Source organism: Cervus canadensis, chromosome 33 (genome assembly GCF_019320065.1).
Source record: "Cervus canadensis isolate Bull #8, Minnesota chromosome 33, ASM1932006v1, whole genome shotgun sequence".
NCBI classification, from domain to species: Eukaryota; Metazoa; Chordata; class Mammalia; order Artiodactyla; family Cervidae; genus Cervus; species Cervus canadensis.
Window position 1 is genome coordinate 13630262 of NC_057418.1, and position 20399 is coordinate 13650660.

General features: G+C 36.3%; 1 pseudogene; it reads right to left on the reverse strand.

The window, feature by feature from the left end:
- Positions 1 to 18344: 18344 nt before the first annotated feature.
- Positions 18345 to 20117, reverse strand: LOC122433907 (annotated as a pseudogene).
- Positions 20118 to 20399: the final 282 nt, after the last annotated feature.

Below are 20399 nucleotides of genomic sequence, written 5' to 3' on the forward strand. Positions count from 1 at the left end.
TTCAGAGTTATTGAGATTCTCTTTGCTGTCTAAAATAGAGTGTAATTTCCTCTTAATTATATAGGCTTTTGTTGTTGTTAGTCACTCAGTTGTGTCTGACTCTTTGCAACCCCATGGACTGCAGCATTCCGGGCTTCCCTATCCTTCACTCTCTTCTGGAGTTTGCTCAAACTCATGTTCATTGAGTTGATGATGCCATCCAACCATCTCATCCTCTGTCACCCTCTTCTTCTCCTGCCTTCAACCTTTCCCAGCATCAGGGTCTTTTTCAGTGAATCAGCTCTTCACATCAGGTGGCCAAAGGATTGGAGCTTCAGCTTCACCATCAGTCCTTCCAATGACTATTCAGGGTTGATTCCCTTTATGATTGACAGGTTTAATTTCCATGCTGTCCAAGGGGCTCTCAAGAGTCTTCTCCAGCACCACAGTTCAAAAGCATCAATTCTTTGGTGCTCAACCTTCTCTATGGCCCAACTCTCACATCCATACATAACTACTGGAAGAAACATAGATTTGACTAGATTGACATTTGTTGGTAAGTGATGTCTCTGCTTTTAATGATGTCACTGCCTAGGTTTGCACAGCTTCTATTTCAAGGAGCAAGTGTCTTTTAATTTCATGGCTACAGTCATCATCTGCAGTGATTTTGGAGCTCAAGAAAATAAAGTCTGTCATTGATTCCATCGTTCCCCCATCTATTTGCCATGAAGTGATGGGACCAGATGCCATGATTTTAACTTTTTTTACCAGTGAGTTTTAAGTCAGTTTTTTCACTCTCCTCTTCCATCTTTTTCAGAGGCTCTTTAGTTCCTCTACACTTTCTGCCATTAGGGTGGTGTCATCTACATGTCTCAGGTTATTGATATTTCTTCTGGAAATCTTGATTCCAGCTTGTGATTAATCCAGCCCAGCATTTCGCATGATGCACTCTGTGTATAAGTTAAGCAGAGTTACAAGATACAGCCTTGACATATTCCTTTTCTAATTGGGAAACAGTCTGTTGTTCCATGTCCAGTTCTAACTGTTGCTTCTTGACCTGCATACAGGTTTCTCAGGAGGCAGGTAAGGTGACATGGTATTCCCATCTCTAAGAATTTTTCACAGTTTGTTGTGATCCACACAAAGGCTTTAGCATAGTCAATGAATCAGAAGTAGGTGTTTTCCTGGAATGGCTTTGCTTTCTCCACGATCCAATGGCTGTTGGCAATGATCTCTGCTTTCTCTGTCTTTACTAAATCCAGCTTGTTATATAGGTTAGCCCGTACAATATGGGAGTGAGATCCATAAGAATATGGAGATTGGGGTGTGTGTTGGTATCATAATTGTCTGTTTTATATTAGTCTATGTGCAACTGTAGACTCAAAATGGTCACATGGAACTTACCTTGTATTCAGGTTGCTATAATAAAAACATAGACCAGTTAGTGAATACATGAGTTATAAACTATAATAAGTACTACAAAGCACCTAATTGGAATGAAGGAATAAAACATAAAGGGGTTGGTTGGTGTTATTTTACTCAGGGTAACTGGGAACAGACTGCCAATAGAGGACAATTGACTCATAAGGATGGAATGAATCATTCAAATAGTTGAGGAAAGAGGAATACCAGCAAAGGGAAATATCTTGGTATTGGAGATACAGAACACAGACAGTGCTTTGGTGTAAATCCCACACATATATAAGATCTGCATGTGGGAAACTGTGAAAAACTAATGAATGAAAGGCAGGAAATCTTTAAAAAAATTAAAAAATAATCTGTATTCACAGGATGAAAGACTTCATATTTTCACAATATCAGTTCTTTCTAATTTGATCCATAACTCCAGTGAAATCCTAAACAAAATCTTAGATACTTTTATAGATATTAACCAACTGATTCTACAGTTTATATGGAAATAGAAAAAAATCTAGCATAGCCCACACAATACTGAAGAAAAACTAGGGTGAAGACATAGTATCTGATTTTAAGAATTACTATGAAACTACATTAATCAAGACATCTGGAAGTAGTGCTAGACACATAAGTCAATGGAACAAAACTGAATTGCCAGAATAGACTCCCACAAATATTAACTTTAGAGGACAGTTTGCCTCTCTCTTATAAAGCTAAACCTCAATTAACATATGACCCCAAAGTCATACTCTTAGGTATTAATCTGACTGACTTAAAACATATTTCCATGGAAAAACTTGCACATAGATGTTTATATCACATTTATTCATGATCACCAAAAACTGGAACCAATCTAGTTGTTCTTTAGTCGGTCAATGAATGCATGAACTGTGGTACATTACAGTACAAAATGCTATTTGACAATCAAAAGGAACAACTATAATTCCACACAGCAACAAGGATGCATCTTAAAAGCATATTTTTAAGTATAGAATCAAGACTCAGATTGCTAAAATCTGTTCAATTCCATTGACATGACAGTTTGAAAGAGGCAGAACTGTGAAAGGTGAAAAACAAATCACTAGTTACCAGGGCTTTTGGAAAGAGGAAGGGTTGTTTGGTGAAGCACAAGGAATTTTTAGGATGCTGAAACTATTCTGTATGGTACTTTTTGATATGTGACACTATTTGCTTTTCAAAACTCCTACTACTTTATAGCAAAAGTGAAACTTAAAGTTTCTAAATTAAAAATAAAATCCACTAGGAGGGTGGGGGATTTCTAGATTGATTTCAGACTGTGGTAAAAATATCTGTCCTACAAAAACATTACACAACCACATGAAGGTGATGAAAGAGGGATGCTGACCTCAGGAACTTTAAAAATGACTGGAAGCTGCAAGTTTAATGACAAAAGGAAATGTATATAAGCACTGCAGTCTAGTGAGTAAAAGCATGTCTCATGAGGGTGTGAGTTAATTTTGAAACTTCTTTACATGTATATGGAGTTGATCACATTAAATTGATGGTGGCTATTGGGAACCATTCATGTATATGTAGGCATGTGTGCATGTGTTTACACATGAAGTGAACATATTGAATACATATATATGTGAAATGTGTGTGCATATGGACTGAAAAATGTAGATTTTTGTCAATATGTAAATAAGAGAATTTGTCTTAACTGAGTTTCAAATTTTTTGCATCATAGCTCTTCTGAATTTTATGGTAAAAGTGGATCATTAATCTATAGTATTTCTTTGCTGAGATTGATACTCACACTCTTGTTTAATAGCTGTGGTGATAGGTTTTGTGTTGTTATAACGCTGAGAACACTGTGACATGTTCAGCAATGGAGTTATTTTCCACAGGTTGGTAATTAGTTTTAGTGATAGGCAATACAACAAAGTGAATCTTTAACCAAATAATAAAATTACAATGTATTAATTCCAAACAATTTTTGGAATATTAATTTGCTTCTTATTATATCATTGCTACAGGTTTGAGATTTTTTTAAGACTTTATTTTCTTCCATAGGTTTTAGGTCCTCAGCAAAACTGAGAGACAAATACAGATTTTCCCTATATCCCTTGCCCCAGACAAATGCTTATCAACATTCTCCACCAGAGTCATTTGTTATAAATCATTTGTTACAACTAATAAACATACATTTTCACAGCAGAAGCATTCAATGTCAATGGTTTAGCTTAGAGTTCAGTTTTGGTGATATACATTTTATGGGTTTGGGCAAATGTATAATGACATGTATCCATCATTAGAGTATCATACAGAATTTTTTTTTTTTTTACTGCCCTAAAGTTCTTCTGTGCTCCACATATTCCAACATGCCAGATTTTATTTTACTTTGTGTTGCAGACTTTGTAGAAACTAAACTAAACTTTAATATGAGAATCTCCTAAGAACTTCTCTTTCACTTAATTGAAGCCAAATTTACTTAAAGCACTTTCTGGATGTGGTCAATACCTGAGGAATCATCTGCCTCAAATCCAACAGGATTTATATAAAGAGTAAGAAAAGGGTGGACTCCGGGAGTTGGTGATGGACAGGAAGGCCTGGCGTGCTGCAGTTGATGGAGTCACAAAGAGTCAGACCCGATTGAGCGACTGAACTGAACTAAATTGAAGAAAAGAACAAACAGCCTCTGATTGAGAATAATCTGATTTCACCTCAAGTCTGTACTGGCTTTGGACTTCTGGGGTCGGGATTTATGTTATTTGCAGACGTCTATGTCACCTCTCTCAATATGTATATTTTAGCTTTTATCTTAGTTTTCATATTGGCCCTAAGTCAATCTCAAAAAGGATACAGCATCTATTTGTTCATTGACCTGAAAGTTTAAATCTTAGACTTGACTTAGAATATGGGATTTTTAGGAGCTCCAGCCCCGTGACTTTATGTTAGATTTTCTTCAATCTGTAAATGATAGTCTAAAATGCAAACACCTTTCTCTGATTGTGTAAAACAAACTGAAATCAGGGGACAGAAACTGGCTAGAATTTAATTGGTCTTAAAAAGCAAATAGGATGCTGGCTCAAATTTTGTATTTATTCCCTTCATTTGTTAGAGCCTACGATATTTCTTTTGTGAGGTCTTTGTTTGTACAACGTAACTTCCATGGTTATTATCCAGCATAAATGATATACTTTGCTTATGCTTGAGATGTTAAACTACTTTAAGTTTTCCTACAAAAATACCTATCTTAAATTATGTTTCCTAAGAGACTTGACCCTCCCCTTATTTGATTATATTTACTAAGTTTATGAAATATTTACTGTGCTTTAAGAACTGTTGTAGGTATTAGGAATAAAATAATGAGGAAGACATGATTTTTGCTTCACAGATTCTATCGATAGAAAAGACTGAATATTATACAAACAGGCATGTTAATTGTTATGACAGAAAATTTCAAGGTGTTGTGGGAAATCATTTTTCCACAGTACTTTGAAAAATTATTGTTAAAAAAGAGGGTTAAAATGAGATGCAGAAACTGAAAAATAACTTTGATCATAGGTTAAGATGACTTTAAAAATCAGTTTGCAAAATTCAAGTCAAATTGGATTCATTAGACAGAACTGGAATTTACAGGTTAAAAAGGAATATGTGTATAATTTTATAATTAAAATTTTAAATATTAAAATATCTGTGTGTGTGGGTGAAACTCACCCAGTCATGTCCAACTCTTTGTGACCCCAGAGACTATAGCCTGCCTGTCTCCTCTCTCCATGGACTTCTCCAGGCAAGAATACTGGAGTGGGTTGCCATGCCTGTCTCCAAGGGATCTTCCCAACCCAGGGATTGAACCTGGGTCTCCTGCATTGCAGGCAGATTCTTTACCATCTAAGCAACTTTTGAAAAATTATTTTTAAAAATGAGGGTTAAAATGACATGCAGCAAATGAATAATAACCTTGAGCATCAGTTATGGTATCTTTTAAAATCAGTTTGCAAAAGTCAAGGCAAACTGAATTAATTAGACAGAACTGGAAATTCCAGGTAAAAAAGAAATATATGTATAATTTTGCAAATTAAAATTTAAAGATTAAAATACCTACATCAAATCAAATTTCAAGCGACTATCAAGACATTCTAGTTTCCTTAATAACCTGTATCTTATTATCCATCTACAAGTAACCTATATCTTATTATCCATATCTACCGCTGATATATTGCTTCTGTATTTTACCTTCTTTTTTTCAACCTCTTGAAAGTAGTGTATGCCATTAAAATATTACATTTGTGTGAAATTGCAATTGAGTTTATTTTTCCTATGTTTATGTGTGTGAAACAGTAATTGTACTTATTTAGCATAATCTATCAAGGGATCAGCCTCCCTTTGCACTGCTAACTTTTTGACTTAGCTCATGCTCATCTTGGACTTCCTTGGTAGCTCAGCTGGTAAAGAATCTGCCTGCAACGCAGGAGACCTCGGTTCAATTCCTGGGTCAGGAAGATCCCTGGAGAAGGGATAGGGTAACCCACTGCATTATTCTTGGGCTTCCCTGGTGGCTCAGATGGTAAAGAATTCACCTGAAATGTGGGAGACCTGGGTTTGATCCCTGAGTTGGGAAGATCCCCTGGAGGAGGGCACGGCAACCCACTCCAGTATTCTTGCCTAGAGAATCCCCATGGACAGAGGAGCCTGGCGGGCTACAGTCTCTGGGGTCACAAAGATTTGGACATGACTGAGCAACTAAGAACAACACAGCATGCTCATCTCATCAGAGCTACACGTTAAATAGAATTTATAAATATGTGAACTCATATATATCCTAAGTGCCAATTAAGCACTGTAGAATCAATGGTAAAACAAGAGATTGAATTCTCATTGCACTGAACTTTGAGCTTCATTTTGATGGGTTGGGGCTATGAGTAGACTCATGCAGATCATTAAACAATTGTGATAAGTGGTATGAAAGACAAGTAAAACCTGCTATCAAAGGAGTAATGGAGATGCATAAATCAAATCTGAGTGTCATCAAAATTGTCTCTAAGTAAAAGAAATTGAATCCCAGACAACACAAGTGAGCAGGCATTGAGAGGAAGTGATTTGAGGGGAATTGGACAGGATAGGACAGTAGGTAGAGTAGGTAACTTTCCCTTGAACCTGAAAGAATTTCAAATAACTCAATATTTTTGCAGTAAATTAGCAAATGAAAGAAAATATAAAATTTTGGTCACTGCAGTTTACACTTAGTGTATTTAAGAACACAGGATTTTAAGAAAAAATGCTACATCCCTTGATTATATTTTCAACAATACCAATTTTACTGCTTTATTGAGCAGAGAATTGGAGAGATATGGGAATAGAATGAGACAAACCAATTAGAAAACTTTTAAAATAGTTCAACTTTGGGATTAAAATATGCACATTTAAATATGTAACCAACAATGATCAACTGCATAGCACAGGGAACTATACTTAATGTCTTGCAATAACATATAATGGAAAAGATTTTGAAAAAGAATATCTGAATAACTTTGAGTATACCTGAAACTAACACAACATTGTAAATAAACTATATTTCAATGAAAATTTAAAGATACAGTAGCTAAAGTAACTTGTAACAAGATAAGAAGGAAACATTTACTAGAAATTCACTCAAGTGGGAATAAATGTGGGTGATGGAGAGAGTGGTTTCAAGAATTCTTTCCAGGTTTCTGCTGTGAGCACTGTATGTCCATTGTTTATATGAAGAAAACTGTGAAAGAAATATTTTTGAAGGGTGGCATTGAGGATTTGGTTTTTCACTTGTTGTATTTGCATATTTATGAGACATCTTAGTGATGAGATGAGATAGATATGTGTTCTAGAGTTTAGAAGATAATCTGGATGTAAAATATGTAATTAATCTGCATATTTATGGTATTTAAAGCTAGAGTAGTAGTGACTAACCTAAATAGAGGGTACAGAATGAGAAGGAAATGGCCTTATATGGGATCCCAAGTATTGAAAATTTGGCAATTTTTAAAGCAGTTAAGATAGGGAAAGTTGGTAAGAAAGACTTCAAGAGAGAGTCCAGATAGTTGAGTAAAAAACTAGGACAGTTTCACATCTCTGATATCAGGTATAAAGTATGTCCAAAGAGAATGACAAACAATGCTGAATGACACTGAAAAATTCAGATATTTTAAATTACATGATAACTTCCAATGGCCTATTGACATTCATGCTTTATCCCTGCTCTCTTCTGATTTCCTCTTCAACCCTATCCAAATTGCAAAACAAAGTGTATCTTTTTTCCATTTTTTTGTTGTTTTGGGAAGGGATCTCCATTTTCTGAATAATTCATTTATAACTCTAGTTGTTGACTCATTAACTCAAAAATACATTAATCTTTATATCAACATCACTCATTATCAGAGAAATTCAAATCAAAATCACAATGAGGTACCATTACACGCCAGTCAGGATGGCTGCTATCCAAAAGTCTACAAGCAATAAACACTGGAGAGGGTGTGGAGAAAAGGGAACCCTCTTACACTGTTGGTGGGAATGCAAACTAGTATAGCCGCTATGGAGAACAGTGTGGAGATTTCTTAAAAAACTGGAAATAGAACTGCCATATGACCCAGCAATCCCACTTCTGGGCATACACACTGAGGAAACCAGATCTGAAAGAGACACATGCACCCCAATGTTCATCGCAGCACTGTTTATAATAGCCAGGACCTGGAAGCAACCTAGATGCCCATCAGCAGATGAATGGATAAGGAAGCTGTGGTACATATACACCATGGAATATTACTCAGCCATTAAAAAGAATTCATTTGAATCAGTTCTAATGAGATGGATGAAACTGGAGCCCATTATACAGAGTGAAGTAAGCCAGAAAGATAAAGACTAATACAGCATACTAACGCATATATATGGAATTTAGAAAGATGGTAACGATAACCCTATATACAAAACAGAAAAAGAGACACAGATGTACAGAACAGACTTTTGGACTCTATGGGAGAAGGCGAGGGTAGGATGTTTCAAGAGAATAGCATCGAAACAAGTATACTATCAAGGGTGAAACAGATCACCAGCCCAGGTTGGATGCATGAGACAGGTGCTCGGGGCTGGTGCACTGGGAAGACCCAGAGGGATCGGGTGGAGAGGGAGGTGGGAGGGGGAATCGGGATGGGGAATACATGTAAATCCATGGTTTGATTCATGACAATGTATGTCAAAAACCACTACAATATTGTAAAGTAATTAGCCTCCAACTAATAAAAATAAATGGAAAAAAAATACATTAATCTTTTTCATTAAGAAAAGAAACATCTGTACCACTTAATATTTCAAAGATACTTATACTTCAATACTTTTATTTGTTAACTGTTAAATCATCTAGTCCAATTTCTAGACCTAATTTACTGGAATCATCCTATAATCTATTTTTGCTTGCTTTCAAAAGCTATTTTGATGTCTCATCCTCATTTCTCATTGATAATTTGACCTTTATGTGTTAAAGTCTTATTATCATTTATACTTCCTATAGGTTTTGGCCCTAATCTCCTTTATGAACTTTTCCCACTTTTATTCCTCATGTCTTTTGTCTTTCAAAAATTGTCCAAATCTTTATCCCATTTATATCCACACTTAAGCTCTGCAAATATACACAGAAATGTATTTAATTTTTTCCGTTGTGTACCTATTATTCCAAAAGTTTGGGGAAATAACAGACACCAATTTGTATGCCCAGTCTTCTGTCTTGAACTAGATTGGATTTTCAAAGCCATTGGATTGTGATGTGGGCTCTCAAAGTGGGCTTATTGATGTTAATAGGAAAGAGCAAGTGAGCTCCTGAAGATGTAGGGGATGGGTAAACATGGAAGTGGGTATTGATCAGGGAGGAAATTACGTGTTTCACAACATAGCCAGAAATAATTAGGCTTTTCTTTTGAGATTTTCAATCCCTTCACTCCTTAGGAAATTTCAGTTGCCTGGAGATTTGGATATTCCATATATATGTAAGCTTTGGGCATGGTGTAAGTGTGGGACAGTCCTGTTAATAGGCTTCCAAAAAGCATGGTTAGTGATGATGCCATTTGTTACCCTAATATTTAAACACAGTGATCCTTATATCCTGCTGTCTTGAAAGACATGATTTGTAACAATTACAAGGCCCATAATCTATTGCGAAGATTGGTATTTCCAAATTGAACATCCTCTACAAATAAATTAGATTTTTTCTAAGTAAACTGCCCTAAATTAAAATTAATTTGCCATTTCTAAACCAAATTACAAAATATCCCTGAGATCATTTAGCTCAGCAAGACCTTACATTACACAAAAAAATCTTCCAGAAACTTTGAGAATCCCTTATGTACTTTTCCTCTAAATAATTTATTCAGTTCAGTTCAGTTTAGTCACTCAGTCATGTCTGACTCTTTGAGACTCCATGGACTGCAGCACTCTAGGTTTTTCTGCCCATCACCAACTCCCAGGGCTTGCTCAAAGTCATGTCCATAGAGTCGGTGATGCCATCCAACCATCTCATCCTCTGTCATCCCCTTCTCCTCTCCCCTTCAATCTTTCCCAGCATAAGGGTCTTTTCCAATGAGATAGTTCTTTGAATCAAGTGGCCAAAGTATTAGCCACCTGATACTTTTAGATTCAACATCAGTCCTTCCAGTGAATATTCAGGACTGACTTCCTTTAGGATTGACTGGTTTGATCTTGCAGTCCAAGGGACTCTCAAGAGCCTTCTCTAACACCAGTTTAAAAGCATCCATTCTTCAGGGCTCAGCCTTCTCTTTGGCCAAATTCTCACATCCATACATGACTACTGGAAAAGACCTTTGTTGGCAAAGTAATGTCTCTGCTTTTTAATATGCTATCTCGGTTGGGCATAGATTTTCTTCTGAGGAGTAACCGTCTTTTAATTTCATGGCTGCAGTCACCATCTGCAGTGATTTTGGAGCCCCACAAAATAAAGTCTGTTACTGTTTCCATTGTTTCCCCACCTCATCTATTTGCCATGAAATTCTGGGACCGGATGCCACTATCTTGGTTTTTTGAATGCTGAGTTTTAAGCCAGCTTTTTCACTCTCTGCTTTCACTTTCATCAAGAGACTCTTTAGTTCCTCTTCACTTTTTGCTATAAGGATGGTTTCATCTGTGTATCTGAGGTTATTGATATTTCTCCCGGAAATCTTGATTCCAGCTTGTGCTTCATCCATTCTGGCATTTCTCATGATGTACTCTGCATATAAGTTAAATAAGCAGGGTGGCATATACAGCCTTGACAAAATCCTTTCCCAATTTGGAACTAGTCTGTTGTTCCATGTCCGGTTCTAACTGTTGCTTCTTGACCTGCATGCAGATTTCTCAGGTAAGGTGGTCTGGTACTCCCATTTCCTGATTAAGTTTCCACATTTTATAAATGATTTTATGAATCACTTATAAAAAAGCTAAACAGGACATATGCTGTCACTGCTGCCTAAGGCACACTGGTGTTTACACTTCTTTATTTAGAAAAGTGCCTACTTATTCCTAACCTATCCTCTTGCCTAAAACTAGTCTTGTATCCATGACAAAACAATTCCCTGGATCTCAGGGTTTTTTAAAAAAATTTTAATACATTTTGGTACATAATTTTATCGATGATTTTTTTGAATCTCAGTAGTTATATCCACTGAATGCATTTTATTGACATGGTTTCTTGACTTTTTTGCTCCCCTTAAAAGCTTTCATGGTATACATTTTATGGTTTACTTCATACCTTTTTATGAGACCTAGGAACTAATGCACTGATATTTTGTCTGCTAATATTCATTGAGATCTTCCTTTATTACATAATCTATTAATTTTCTTGCAATGCTATTTGACTTTATTGTCAAATTCAGAGTATCTTATTCCAAAGCCCTTTGAATAAGAACATTACCTTAATCATCCATAGTGATTTGCACATTATAGGAAAACTTCTTCCTTCTAATGTGTACCAACCAAATGTTTATTTTAAGGACTAATTTTTTTCTTACTTCTTATGTGTTTCCCTATAACTCAGAGCTGGACATGTCCAAAATGCTTACAGTGTTATTTCACTGAATATTCAATATCTTTCATAGGTCCCATGCACGGTACTTTCTTTTTTGCCTATCCTGAAAGCAGGAAAAGCTGATCAAGAATTGATGGAGACAAAAAAATAGGCTATTTGGCATACCCTGAGCCTCATAGTCACTATTCAACTCACATGGGTGTTGTGTCATATATCAGCAGAAATGTAGTCAGTCTCACAGTATCAAACACAAGCATAAATTTTGTATTATAATGCATATTGCAATCCTACAGAGTAAGCAAAAAACAGTGGGACACAATTCACTTTACACAATGTCCTTGATTCTCAAAAACAAAGCTAAAGTATTTTTATCATGCACTTAAAAGAAACAGAACAAGGGACACCTGCGCTTGGGTGTTTGTTCTGCTCTTTTCCTCACATCTACATCTGAGAGAGGCAGGTTCATATCCATAGTTTCTGGGTCAACTTCCATTGTGTTCACTGGTTGACTACATCTATAGCTATATGTTTATCTATTTAACTATTTCTTATTCCTGACCTTCATTTTATCTGATACTCTGCAAAAGGGATTACACAACATGGCCTATCCACAGATAAATCATTTTGGTTTCTTGCTCCTCCAGCTTTTCCCACAAGCTCTATCTTGCTTAAATCACACTGCCATAGAAACCGCTACACCAGCACCTCTCCCTCCTTCTTCCTGACCCCCAAATTTTCTGGGGATGGTAATTCATTTATAAAAAATGAAATAGAATCAAATCATCTGGCCATTTAAAAATTAATAGAATCCAGTAGGGTGACCCTAAGAGTCTGCGTTTTCATGGGAGGATGGACGAAGAGGTTGCTTCCCATCAGCTCTGCAGTGTAGGTTCCTCAGATGAGAGCAAAAAAGTCAGTAATAATCACCATTACAGAATGACACTTCAAGCTCATGTATCTTCCAAACCTGTGGCTCCCAACCTTTCTAGCACCAGGGACCAGTTCCGTGGAAGACAATTTTTTCACAGACCGGAGGTGGGGGATCATTTCAGAATGATTCAAGCACATTATATTTATTGCACACTTTATTTCTATTATTATTACTTCAGCTCCACCTCAGAGCATCAGGCTTGAGGATCCTTGTTCTAAACAATAAAAATCCTTCCCAGAGTCTGGTTGCAGTTTGGCTTCAAACAGAGAATCATTGTTAAAGGTTACCGTATGCTTTTACGTCTTCTTCAGTATTTAAGGGTATTTTGGGATGTTGAGAAATGATATTCAAGCAGAAAATTGAGTGGGTGATTTTTGACATAGAACTTGGATGACACCTAAAATGTCAACCAGGCAGAGACGCAAGAAGAGTGAGAACATTCCAGGCAAAAGAAAAAAAAAAAAAAAAAGCCACTGTGAGCAGAGGAGGAAAAAACCAAGTAGTATTAGGAAGACTAAAAGAACGTCTAGCTGCAATGTAACTATATATGGGGAACTAATGGAAAATAAGGATAAAAACATTGCTGCCATGTCACAATGTATCTTATAGAGATTGTGTGTGTGTGTGTGTGTGTGTGTGTGTGTGTCTGTGTGTGTGTGTAATAAGAAGTCATTAAAGACTTGGGGAACAAGTGTCATGATCAGAGATGGGCTTTTGAAATCCAATTCTGACAACTGTCTTATGATGACTGGGCTAGGGAGAGGCTGGAGCCAGTTCATATGGTAAAATATTAGGGTTGCTAAAAGACTATGAGGTATAAAAAAGGATAATGTTTTGGAGAAAAAACAGAATCAATTGATACTTTATTTCCCATAGATTTTTTGCCCTGTGAGTTTTCACCTATTGAATAAATGCCATGCACTGCTTCAGAGGGCAGACAGGTACTGCCTAGTTAGAACAAAGGAATCACTGCTCAACTTTGGGTTTCAAACAGAAATAAGTTTCTGATCCAGTTTAGATTTATTCGTGCTTTTGTTCATGTTCTCTGGGAATTGATTGGGCAGTTAGCCTGCAAAACATATTTTGGGTTTATATGCTCATCAGATTTTCTAAAGGTTTGTGTCTACCAGACATACTTTAGCAATTGTAGCCCTATGTATCTTTTCAAGAAGGCTGTGATATTTCTCTTGTTTTTCTACTCCAAATCTGACATTTTCTTTTAAAGGAAGTTTGTATTGGCTCACTCTTACCTTGTTATTCAGAAACAGAGCTTCTGAGAGCTCTGCTCCCCAGAGAGCAATAGATCAATATGGAAGCTCACATTTGTTTGAATGTATGTCAGGTAATCATACTACAGCCTCCAACTATTGACTGAGCAAAGAGAAAGCAAAATATCCTGATATTTTCCATTGGAATCACACATCCTCAGGATATTTTTGCAATACAGTGAAAGCGTGTATCTTTCACTTGTTTTCAAAAATCAACTTGTTAATCTATGACCTGTAAAAATGAATCATGGTTTGGATGGCCATTAGACTTGTTAGGCTTTCTTTAGCATTGTGCTGCTTTATTTCTATGTTGTGATTTTCCCACGAGATGTTGCTCATCTCTATGCTGCCAGTTTCTCTAAATATGCTTTACTTAAATATTTTGATATATACTAACACTACTGTGTTCATGTTTACATATACCCAAAATGGAAAACTAAAAGATGACTAATAATAGACTATGCAAAACAGAGCAGAATTAATAAAACATGAGATTTTGTACTCTTTTGGATTCCCAAGGCCAAGTTTAAAGGCTCAATTATCAGCCTGTTGATTTTCCTTTGATATGAGATAATTATTAATAATATTTAACTAATACTTGACTAATGCCTTGTAACTTTTTAAAACACTTTCATATGCACTGTAGTATCCTCAAGATAGCCCTTTGCAGTATATTCTATTTGTTTTCCCCTCTACTTATTGAAACCCCAGTGAGATTAAGTTACTTTTCCCTGCTTATAATTAAAAATGCGGGGCTGGAACATTTCCTTCTCTCTGGCTGTATGTGAACTCATTCCCTGAGAGGCAACATCAGGTTGCATCTGGACCTCAGAGTATCTCATCCTTGACCTTAGAGGCATCACTTGTTCCCATACCTTTCTCTCATCAGCTGCCTGGTCACACAGGGGCTGTTCAGATGGGTAGCCAGAAAGAAGAAACATCTCTTTGCACATTTTAAAAAAATCACAGGGAATCAGGAACATCATCTTCATGCACAGCATCCTGCCTGCTTATTTGTTACAGAAGTGAAAGCATCTCTTCAGCTTTTATGCAAAATGAAAACATCATTATGAACACCAATTTAAATTAGAGTAGGCAGAGTAAATCTGTAAGAGACCAAAAAAAAATTAATCACCTGTGGCAACTGTCATTTGAAGTTATCCTTCCCTCATTCCACTCCAGCTCATCCACATGAACACAAAGAGAGATCATATTGTTTACTGGTATCAAACTACAGAAATTGGCTTGCCTTAGGCATCTCTCTAGCCCGGACTCCAAGCCGCCACAAATATCAATTTGGAATGCAGCTTCAGCACTGGTGGAAAAGCTGTCACCGGCAAGTCTGAAATACTGAGAGTGCTGAGCTACTGACATTGCTAAAGATGATCATGAAGACATTTATCCAGCCTCTCCTGCCCCCTCTTTGCCCAGCCCTTCAGAAGCTTATGTCAAGTGTGACAGGCTAGGTGATGAATGGGTAGGAAGTTGACAGGTGACGACAGGCGGCTGAGTAAGTGAAATTCTTCATCGTTAATTCTTGTGGTTTTACCTTTCTGACACAATGAACTGATATTAGAATGTGTGACTAAATAAACCACATTGAGAAAAGTCATTCACTACAACATAGAGTCCAGGATGGGAAGCCGTGCTCTCATTTCTGTCAAGCTTCTTGATTACTGGATTTTTGAGATAGGCTCCATAATCAAGTGTGCGTTATTTAGAGTTTAGTGAGATGATTAGCTATGCCGTTTTTCTTGGGAACATATATCTAGAGAACCTCGCTTAAAATCATGAGTCAGAAAAATCCCTTTTCTCATAAATCTCTTCTAGACTAAAACAGAAGTTAGCTCATTGGAATTTTGATTCATGAGTAAAAGAGAAGAGGTTTCATGGTGAGTACTTTGTTCTATTGATGCCCATGAAATGTGGGTGACTGCCTGACACATCCTCGTTCAAAGCAGTTGAAAATAATTTTAACTTTGTTTCAAGAGGCTTAAGAGTTATTGGATTGAGAGAAATTGGACTGAAACAAGTAATTTTTTTAAACACAAGCCATTAAACATCCTAGAGACAATGAACTTTAAGGCCCGAAGCAGGTCATTTAGTATAGAGTGGTGCCTTCTCTGGAGGTGCTTTCTTCTTATATATACACTGAGAAACAGATGCTATTATTAGCTCCTGAATTTCCTTAGAGGTCTTTATATATTTGCAGTTAGCAACTAATGGCAAGGCATTTTTTTGCCTTTACCTCTAGATCACAATAAGGATCACTGCAGACATAGGAAATGATAAGGTTGCAACCCCACTCTTTAAAGTGGGGAAGGAAATTTCATGATTCAAGTTCAAGAATATGAACTCCTATTCTTGGTAATATTTCATAATCTCTTTGAGACCCTAAGGAAAGTATATTTTTAAAGTCAGTAATAATGGAGTGGTGAGTAGAAGCAATTCCTACATTTTTTTTTCTGCTTTTTAAACACAGATTTATTATTGCAGGTACTTTTTATTTGAATATTTCCATTCTATTTGAAATATATTTTTTCATTATTAATAGTGCCCTAGGAAAATCAACATTTAATCCTTCTCCTTTTTCCTGATATGACACAGTGACTTAGTCACTTGCTGATTCTTTTTGCTCTAGGATATTTTAGTTTTCTGTAATGTCTTAAATGTTTTATCACATTAATATTTATCAGCTCTCTACATTGTGTTCCCTTTTGCTACTATTTAAAATAAAATAATATATTAAAATAAATGAGTATAAGATCATTTCACAAAAATCTACTGCATTTTTATATACCATGACCAGTCAATTAGAAAATATCAATTTTTTAAAGTATCATGCATTGACAAAAGGATCAGCAATAAAAAATAAAGTAACTAGGAATAAATCTAACCAAAAAATGTACAAGTCCTATATGCAGAAAAACATAAACTCTTATTGGAAGTTTTTAAAGGGGGCCTAATTAGCTGGAGTGATATACTGTTTATGGATGGGAAGATTCAAATCACAAAGATGTTTCTTCTCCCCACCCTGAATTGTAGATTCCATATAGTTCTGACCAAAACTCTAACAGGTATAAAAAATAAACTTGACACATTAATTCAAAAATTTATGAAACAATGGCCAAGAATAGCCTCAAAACTTCAAAAGAAATTTCTAAAGAAGTAAACTACTCAGGGCAATTGCCCTCACAAATACTATGCCTTATTATAAAGCTATAGCAATGAAGACAAGGCAAGAACAACCCAAAATAGAAAGCCCAAAATAAGTCCATGTATTTATAGAGACTTACTGAATGTCAAAGATGGCATTGCAGCTCAGGGGGAACAAGATAAGACTTTCAGCATGTAGAGCTAGGACAACTGGCTACCCATATGGGAAATAAGTCAGATACCTGCCTTATACCATGTATAAAACACCTGTTTCTTATTAAAGAATGAGCTGTGGAAGCCAAAGTTTTACAAAATTAAGGGGCAAAAGAGAAGCTGTTTTTATACTCTCAGGGAATACATTCTTAAAATTAAGGAATTCTGTTCTCAAAAGATCATGAAAAATAAAGTAAAAAAATTGGTGGATGATATGGGTAACATATAAACAATAGAAGATCTGATTCAGGAACCACAAGGAACTACCACTGCTCAACAAAAAAGACAACCATCCCAACAGGAGAGTGAGCAACAAACTTGAATAGACATTTTGCAGAAAACACAAAAGGTACATTTAAAAAAAAAAAAAAAAAACAGGAAAAGATACTAAGCTGCAATGTCTAGTAGAAGAACACAAATTAAAACCACAACTTAATTTTAACAGATCTTCATTTAGATTGCAAAGATTAAGAAGTATGATAATTCCAAGTTGTTGAGGATGTGGTGAGAATATAAACTGAGACAACCATTTTGACATTATCTCATATATCTGAACATTTGCATATCCTGATTCAGCAATTCCACATTTATGTACATATCCTCAGATTTCAACTCATTACACCAAGAAATATGCAGAAATATATTCACTGTAGCAATTTCCATAATACCAAAAAGGGAAAACAATCTGAATGTCCTTCTATAAGATAATGGATAAATAAATCCTATCATATTCACCAAATGAGCTATTACAGAAGTCACAATAAACTATACCCATATAAAATAATACAAATTAAATTTGGATACATAGTGATGAATGAAAAAGGTATTCACAAATTAAAAACATATGATGCATTTTTATAAACATCCAAAACAAGCGTGACTAAATAATATATTTGTGCATATATATATGCACATGCAGGAGAACATCATATAACAGGAAAAAGACAAATGTGAAGTTGAGGATGGCAGATCCCTTTGGTGGGTAATCAAGGGGCTGAGATGGTATGGTATGGAGCACATAGGTGGCTATAACAATATTGGTCATATTCAATATTTTTGGTCTGTGGATAGGTTCATTTTAGGATTGCATCATCTTTGGTATGCACATAACTTGCATAGTTTTTAAATGAGGGAAGAGAAGAACAAAAGGGGAGAGAAATCTGACTAAAGACCATGACAGGTCTACCTCGGAAATAGTAAGTGTTTGGTTCCAGACCATTGCAGTAAAAGTGAATATTGCCAAGTGTCACAATTTTGGGCTTCCCAATGCATATAAACATTATTTTTACATTATACTGCAGCCCATTAAGTATGCAATAGCATTGTGTCTAACTTAAAAATGTTTTATTGTTAAAAAATGTCTACCATCATCTGAGCCTTTGGTGAGTTGTAATCTTTTTGCTGGAGGAGGCTCTTGCCTGGATATTGATGACTGCTGCTGATGAGGTCGGTAGTTGCTAAAGGCTGGGGTTGGTGTGGCAATTTCTTAAAATAAGACAGGAATGAAGTTTGCCACATCAATTGACTCTTCCTTTCATGAACAAGTTCTCTGTAGAATGCAATGTTGTTTGACACCATTTTACCCACAATAGAACTTCTTTCAAAACTGGAATCAATCCTCTCAAATCCTGCTGCTGCTTTATTAATTAAGTTTACGTAATATTCTAAGTCCTTTGTGGTCATTTCTACAAACTTCACAGCACCTTCACCAGGAGATTCTGTCTCAAGAAACCATGTTCTTTGCTCATCTGTAAGAAGCAACTACTCATCTGTTTGATTTTTATCATGTGATTGTAGCAATTCAGTCACATCTTCAGGCCCCACTTCTAATTCTACTTCTCTTACTATTTCCACCACATCTGCAGTTACTTCTTCCAAGGAGGTCTTGAACCCCTCATAGTCATCTACGAGGGTTGGAATCAACTTTTTCCAAACTCCTGTTCATGTTGATATTTGGACCTCTTTCCATGATTCATGGTTATTTTTAATGGCATCTAGAATGGTGAATCCTTTCCAGAGGTTTTTAGTAAACTTTACCCAGATATGTCTGAGGAATCACTATTTATGGCAGCTATAGCCTTTTGAAATGCATTTCTCAAATAATATGCTTGAAAGTTGAAACTTCTCCATGATCCGTGGGCTACAGAATGAACACTGTGTTAGAAGGCGTGAAAACAACATAATCTCATTGTACATCTCCATTAGAGCTCTTGGCTGACCAGGTGAATTGTCAATAAGCAGTAAATGTTTTGAAAAAAATCTTTCTTCTGAGCAGTAGGTCTAACCAGTGGGCCTAAAATTTTCAGTAAACCATGTTGTAAACGGATGTGCTGTCATCCAGGTTTCGTGGTTCCATTTATAGAGCACAGGCAGAGTAGATTTTGCTTAGTTCTTAAGAGTTCCAGTATTTTCAAAATGATAAATGAGCATTGGCTTCAACTTCAAGTCACCAGCTGTATTCATCACTAACGATAGACGAGCCTGTCATTTGAGCTTTGAAGCCAAGCCTTAACTTCTCCTCTCTAGCTATGAAAGTCCTAGATGGCATCTTCTTCCAATATAAGGCTGTTTCATCAACACTGAAAATCTGTTGTGTTGTGTAGCCACTTACCTTAATCATCCTAACTAGATCTGGGTAACTTGCTGTAGCTTCTGCATTAGCACTTGCTGCTTCACCTTCCACTTTTACATTATGGAGATGGCTTCTTTCCTTAAACTTCATAAACCAATCTCTGTTAGCATCAAACTTTTCTTCTGCAGCTTCTGCACCTCTCTCAGCCTTCACAGAGAGTTAAAGAGAGTCAGAGCCTTGCTCTGGATTAGGTTTTGGCTTAAGGGAATGTTGTGCCTGGTTTGATCTTCTACCCAGACCACCAAAACTTTCTCCATATCAGCAGTAAGGATATTTCGCTTCCTTATCACCGTGTTCACTGGAGTAGCACTTTTAATTTCCTGCAAGAACTTCTCCTTTGCATTCACAACTTGGCTAACTGTTTGGCACAAGAGGCCTAGCTTTGGGCCTGTCTCAGCTTTTGACATGTCTTCCTCACTAAGCTTGATCATTTCTAGCTTTTGGGTTAAAGTGAGAGATGTGTGACTCTTCCTTTCACTTGAACACTTAAAGGCCATTTTAAAGCTATTAATTGGCCTAATATTTGTGCCTTAGGGGATGGGGAGGCCAGAGGAGAGGTGCAAAGACAGGAAACACACATTGGTGGAGCAGTCAGAACACACACAACATTTACCAGTTAAGTTCCCTGTCTTACCTGGGAGCGTCTGTTGGCACCCAAACAATTACAAGTGCAACATCAAAGACCATAAATCACAGGTTTTCATAAAAAATAATAACAAAAAAGTTTGGAATACTGTGAGAATTACCAAAATGTGACACTCAGACATGAAGTGAGCAAATGCTGTTGCCAAAATGGTG